The following is a 7,278-nucleotide window of genomic DNA, read 5'->3' as shown; positions in this document are numbered from 1 at the left end:
GCTCCCAAAACTCTGGTATGGGTAAAAATTGGTGGTAGGCTTGGTTCCCTTGTGTGTAATATTCTGAGTGGTTGTTGTTGTGGAAGCTTACGCGTATTCACTTGAGAGCTATCTGCAACTGATTTCCTCTTAACAATGGGATTTGTTGTTTCCTTTAGAGGAAGTAGTGTCAACTTTTGTTGATCCATAGTTACGTTGATAACCTACTTTTCCCAATCAATAGAGCACTTGTGGTTGGCCATCGAGTTCCTGCCTAGTATGACTTCCTGTGCACATTTTGCTTTTGCCGACACGTAAAAAATGCGGTCTTCTTGGCAACCTTGTAGATATATAGTAGTTGTGAGTACCCCTAAGCAGTCGAATTCTATATTTGTGAAACTACACAAAAGTTAGTTGATGAAGGTAGCAGCTTATGAGCACTCAAGTGTTTTTGTAGATTTTTAATTACACTTTTGAAAAAAACCCGTAGGTTCCTTAAGAAAGAGGGGTAATTTTATTAGTTGATAGCATGTAGGTAGAGGGGGTTTTCTATTACCCCTTGAACGCACGTGATACAGATGATTTTTTATTAGTGGACCCCTCGAGTTCTCATCATAGTGTGTGTGTGTGTGTGTGTGTGTGTGTGTGTGTGTTGGTGTGATGGATTTGTGGCTCTCTGTGTGTCAATAGAAAGGGAGATTTGCATGTAATATGTTTCTTAAAGACACTATTAACATTTAATATCTACCACATGGCCTTCAAATTCAACCTTTTGTTTGGGACACAAAAAAATGAAGTTTCCTTGTGTTGAGAGATGTAATCGCGGTGTTGTGTGTATGTGGGAAAGCACCCTAGAGGAGCAAGATATTGTGGTGAGATATGAATGCCACATGTAATATTGCATGGTGTGTGAGAGTTGACCAAAAGAAGCGGAAAAGGAGTTGCCACATGGATGATGATGTGTAAAGTGGGATAAGGCTAGAGAGCCTATATCATTGTATGGTTCATTGTGATATGCAATACAAGGGAATAGTGTTGAGTGTGCAATCTCCCTCTCTCTCTCTAGTCATGGAGTTTTTAGTGTGGTTTAATCCACCTTAATTATATTGCTTAATCTATGTCCTTCACCATGATCAATCCCATTTCTAGAATCTTAACATGGTATCAGAGCCAAATGGGCTCTTGGTCATGGTGTTTATTATGTATATTAGCTTGTTTGTGTGTTTGTTTGATTAAGCATTATTTTCAGTTATTATGAGAAAAAAAATTATGCACACTCATATTATGATTTGGATTTGCATTTGTGAAGATTTGAGAGGAGATTTGCATTTGTGAGGATTTGAGAGGAGATTTGCAACGAGGAGGTTGCATAGAAGCTGCCCAAGAGAGTTGCAAATGGAGTTTTGCAACATGGAGAGCTTGCTCATCATCAAGGAAGCTGAAAATGGAGATCTCAGCAAGTGTGAAGACTATGGAGTCTTCATCATCATCAAGGAGAAGCTGCCAAGAGAAAATTGCTGCTGATTATGTCTCAAGAAGGTTGGTTTTGTGAAGTTTTGCCTCAAAGTTTTGTGTTTGAGCATGGAAAAATGCTCAAGTATAAGGGTTGCTTGATGGGATGGAAGAATCCCAAGGTTCTTTGCTTCCAAGCAAAGAGTGTAAGAGGTGCAATGCTTGTCTAAGAAGGGACAAGCGGTTATGGGCTTGGAAGAAGTCCATGGTTAAGCACATTAGAAAGAGTGATGCTCATGGTTTTGCTCATAGAAGATGGGCAATGTTTGGTGGAAGCTTTTGGAGTTTTCACATTGGTTTGCACCTTGGTTTCTTGAGAGAAACCAAAATGGAAAAGCACCCTTGAATGGATGCATGCATTGAAGGAAAAGCATGCTGATTTGGAGGCCATGAAGGCTACGTCAATGGTCATGGAAGACCTCAACTTGGAGGCCTTGAAGAGTGCTTCAATGGGAGGCACTATTGTTGTGCAAGAAATTTGATGGAATATGCTTAAAAAGGTTGAGCATGTGATTGTTTTTCACTTGGAAGAAAGTATGGTTGAAGAAGGGAAGCACATTGGTAGTGCACAAAAGGGTGCAAAATTAGAGAGCTTGGAAAGCAAGCTTGAAAAGAGGAAAGGCCCTCTTCTCTACCGGTAAGAAGAAGCCATAGATGGCTTAGTGGTCATGGATTTGGCTAGACATTGATGTGTTGGGATGCCTTAAAGGGAGGCAAATGCATGAAATTTCAGAGAGAGAGTGAAAGATGAAGCTTCATCAAGAGGGTGCAACCAGGAACTTGATGTTGAAAGAAAGCTTGTGGAAGATGGATGCTCCAGCCATGGTGTTCATCACAAGGATAGAACAGGGCAGAGAAGAAGAAAAAGCATGGAAGCTCAACAACTGAGGTGGAGCTCAAAGATGCTTCGGAGAAGCTGTAAGAAACAGCGCAAGAACCAGTAGCAGGAAACATCATCATCGCCTAGAGAGAGTAGGGCGCAGCGTTGAAGTTACTCCAGCTACTGAAGACAGCGGAAGGAGACTCGTTACACAACATGAGCAGTCGCTCGTTGTAGAGCACAAGGCAAAGAGGAGCGAAGCTATTGGAGAAGCGAACAGCACCAGAGAGCGCACCCAAACTAAAAACAGCAGTAAAGAGAGAAAGAGTCGCAGAGGTACAGTAGGATGGTGGAAGCTGCTAAGAGGAAGCACGCCGCCAAGGAGGGCGGTGAGAGGTTGGAAAATCGGTCAACTCCACAGGCGTGCCTCACACACCAAGCGAGCTGCAGCCAGTCTCAGTAGCGCAGTTCAGAGGAGGTAGTCAAGCAGTAGCACAGCACACCAAGAGCTGAAGCAGAGGCTGACGTACGCCTAGTACAAGGCAGCGGGGGCTGCTGTGGTGACTTCAGTGAGCAGAGCATGCAGCTGGAGAAGAGGAAGGGCGATAACAGCCAGAGAGAGAAGCAGGCGAAAGGAAGAAGACCGCCATAGCTGTTGTGCAGAACAGGTCGAGTGGAAGGAGAAGAGAAGACCTGACGCGTGCAGCGAATTGAGAAGATGACAACCTGTGTGCCAGAAATCTGACACACGCAGCGAAGTCGGCGCACAGACGTTCACAATTTTTTTTTTAAAAAAAAATATAACCCTTATTGGCATAAGGGTATATTCTACTTCCTTCAATCCTGGAGTGTTTTTTTCTAAGGTTCATAAACCCATAACTTTTTATTCACACACACCTTAATTGGAGATCACTCATCCGCATAAGGGTCCGCTGCCCGGCTTTGGCCAAAAAGGCTTTGTAATTTTGTATTTTTCACCCAAAAATGATGATGGACAAATCGTCCCCACGAGCATGCGTGCTCAAAACAGAATTTTTTTTTGTAATCATCCATGGTATGAGGGTAACCTGCCCGAGCTCACCTAGAAGCTCGAAATGGTAGTTGTTGTGATGTGTGCATGAGCGATGCACGTGTGAGGTGCATGCGCATGGGTTGGATCCCACCCGAACTTCCATGTTCAAATCGGACTCAGTGGTTCCGCTGTGAGCGATGAGTCGGCTCAAAATGGACAAGGTGTCTAAGATGGTAGACACGCACACACATGTTTGGATGATGGACACTCCAATGTATCATCGAGGGGGAGTGTTGAGAGGTAGCGATTGCGGTTGTGCAATGCTACATTGATATGGGTGATGGGTGATGGGTGAGTTATGGAACACCTCGATTAAGAGGGGGTGTTGAGAGATGTAATCGCGGTGTTGTGTGTATGTGGGAAAGCACCCTAGAGGAGCAAGATATTGTGGTGAGATATGAATGCCACATGTAATATTGCATGGTGTGTGAGAGTTGACCAAAAGAAGTGGAAAAGGAGTTGCCACATGGATGATGATGTGTAAAGTGGGATAAGGCTAGAGAGCCTATATCATTGTATGGTTCATTGTGATATGCAATACAAGGGAATAGTGTTGAGTGTGCAATCTCCCTCTCTCTCTCTAGTCATGGAGTTTTTAGTGTGGTTTAATCCACCTTAATTATATTGCTTAATCTATGTCCTTCACCATGATCAATCCCATTTCTAGAATCTTAACACCTTGCTGTTTCCAAGCTTGGAAAATGATGGAATCTACAAGAAACACATAAACACCATTTCCTGGGCCCGACCTACCATTTCCTACAACTGAGGTACCATGGACTCACAAGTACAAGAGCAAATCCGTACCATCCAATCGCAAGTATAAGACTAGATGGATACCATCCATTTACATTTTTGCGGATGCCTTGAATTCCCAAAAATTGAATTTCTTGTCTATCACATAGGTCATGACACAACAGTAGGTGATAGCCCTGCAAGAATGCATTCTAGCACCAAGTTTGGGAAATGGAGAACCATAGAACCCACCCCCAAACATGAAGTTTTAGTCTTCTATCATAGAGGGGATTGAGGAGGAGGTCAAGGATGAGGGCAATCCGGTTGCAAAGGGGGACAAGAGTTCGTTCCCTATGACGATGGAAAAGAACCAGGTAGTACTATCACAGTTCAACCCTTGGTTTGCAGCTTGCCTAGCTTCATCAAGTATGATGGTAAGTGATAACATGGTGTAGTCAATAAGTTCATCAAGCAATTTATGGCTCACTTCATGTTAGCTAAGATTAGGGACCCATAAGACAAGGTTCACCTAGCAGCCCCTCATCTCACAAGCAAGGCGGTGCCATGGTGGCAGCATTGGACTGTATAGAACCCTCGTATGCCAAAATATGACTGGAGAACATTACAATTGGGACACAATCATCTCAAATGTCAAGCACTATTTTCTCTATCCACAATACCTCACTACATTGGAGGATGACTTTGTTGAACTCAAGTAGAAAGGAATGCCAAATTTGAGTTACTTCAACAAACTTTTGACCTTAGCTTAGCAAATAGAAGCTACGGATAAGTAGAAGCTTTGGGCCTTCACTTGAGGGTTGGATTCCTCAATCATATATGCGATCAAAAATCTCAACCCAAAGACATATGAGGATGCATTGGCACTGACACAAAACAAGGAGATAAAGCTAAATGATGGTAAGCCAAAGCAAGCAATAGGTGGGAATTCTTTGCAGTAGCATAATGGGAAGGGCCACAAAAGTAATAACAACAACAAGAATGAGAAACTAAGCAATAGTTGCAAGCCTAGATGACTCCCAACGAAAACAAAGGGCAAGGATAATAGGTGGATTACTATACGTAGAGAAGAAAAAGGCCTATATGGTCGAACAGAGATGCTTAAGATGTCATGTCAAACAGCATGGGAAGGAGGACTGTATGATGTGGAAGGAAAGGCAATAAGCCTCAATCAAACCAACCACCCTAGCTTCAAAAACCTCAGTAGTCCCAGCCAACAAGCGTGGTGGTACAAAGGGCCACATATTTACCATTATCCTCGACACTGGTAGCACAACGGATCTTGTCTCCACATCTAGATGCCAAGTTCGAGTGTATCATGCTGCCCTTTGTGCTCGATGTTGATGGGTTCACACCAGGTATCCGCATGCAGATCACTGAAAAGGTGGCAAAAAAAGGAACAATTGTTTGTTCAACAAGTAGCATTTGAGCAACATTTTCTTGCCGCTCCCCTCATAGGGTGTGACATGATCCTTGGGAACCCTTAGTTTGATAATGATTAGATAGCAAGATGAGCACGTTCTTCATCACAGAAGGTGTGCCTACCCTAGTCACCCTCACCGATGTTTAGAGTCTTCTAGGTATCCCATTCATCTCACATCTCCAGGCAAAGTGAGTCATCAAGAAGGGATCCGAAATTGCATTATTGTATGTTCGAGTTTCTTGCATTTTTCAACTTATAATCCCAAGCAGGTTGGCTTCATTTATGGATCCAACACCACAATATCACAACTAGAACACGAACCCGGGATTGAAAAGGCATCATCATATCCTGTTGAGAGATGACCTTCCTCTGAAAGTTCCGCCCTATCAACTAAAAGACCATTGGATCATGGTCATTCCTGACCCAAAACCACCGAGCGAGTTTCCTATTGCTTATCAAAAGCATTGGAAGGGCAATTGGAGATGGATCGGGCCGGATTCATCCGTCTGAGGTCATCTCCATTCGCATCACCCATCCTCTCTGTCATAAATAAGGAAAGGTCGCACCAATTGTGCATCAACTATATAGATCATGAAACAAGCTGACAATCAAGAACAAGTTCCAGATGCTTCAACTTGAAGAGTGGCTACCACCAAGTTTGGATTTTTTAGGCCAACATTCCAAAAACAGCTTTTAGAACCGAACAAGGCCGCTATGAGTTCATGGTGATTCCCTCTGGCATAACTGGTGCTTGAGGGACATTCTATAAAACAATTTCCTATGATTTTTCTATACTTATTGGGAAGTGTGTTTTAATATTTTAAGATGATATCCTAGTTTTTTTAACAACATATGAGCAACAATTTGTTGGATGTGGAGAAGGTTTTACGAATTTTGGAGGAAAATCAACCCTAGAAATTGGCATCCGAGGAACCAGTTTTGAAGATTACCCTCGGGGGGTCACTTACAAAAAAATTGCCTATCAGGTGAGTTCAATAGAAATATATTTTAAATATATAAAACTTACAAAAATATATTTAAATAGGGGATTTATTTTTTATATTTTGGAAAAAAATACAGATTTGAATAGAAAAGGATACATAAATTCATTCAAAAATTCACAGATAAGGGATTTTTAAAATAGGCCTTGAACGCACGCGATATAGTAAGTTTTCATAGACCTGGCTTTGGATGCCTCTGCAGTGTCATGTTCTTGCAAAATTTTAACCTATCTTCTAAGCTCTGCCTCTTCCTGGTTATTTAGAAGCCTTACATTACCCGCTTCCCGAAGGCGAACCAAAGCAGTTTGAGCATGAGCAATATGATTGCGATTTTGCTGAGCATAAAACTTGCCACATTTACGAATGACATGCTGCATTTCAGTAGTAAAGGCCTGCCACTTTTGCAAATTACTGAAGGGCTGCGATTGAATATACTGCAGTAAGTTGATAACAGTATTATGAAAAAGGCCTCGCCCAAGATGAGTGTTATTAACCATAAGCAGCGGTTTTTGATGCATAGCGCCCATAGCATGCTGCCAACCAAACACAGCCATGTGAAGGAGTAGCGGGCAGTGATCTGAAAGGTGCATTGCGCTACATACCTGCACATCACATACTGGTGGCAGCCAGTCAAGGCCCATAGCATAGATACAATCCAGCCTTGACCATGCTCTAGAGTGAGACGCGAAATGGAAAGTGTATCCGCAGCAATCCATAC

The sequence above is a fragment of the Cibotium barometz genome, chromosome 28 (assembly GCF_041138505.1).
Source record: "Cibotium barometz isolate CiBa-2024 chromosome 28, ASM4113850v1, whole genome shotgun sequence".
In the NCBI taxonomy this organism is placed as follows: domain Eukaryota; kingdom Viridiplantae; phylum Streptophyta; class Polypodiopsida; order Cyatheales; family Cibotiaceae; genus Cibotium; species Cibotium barometz.
The sequence above is the reverse complement of the archived record's forward strand: the minus strand, read 5'-3'. Positions refer to the sequence as shown.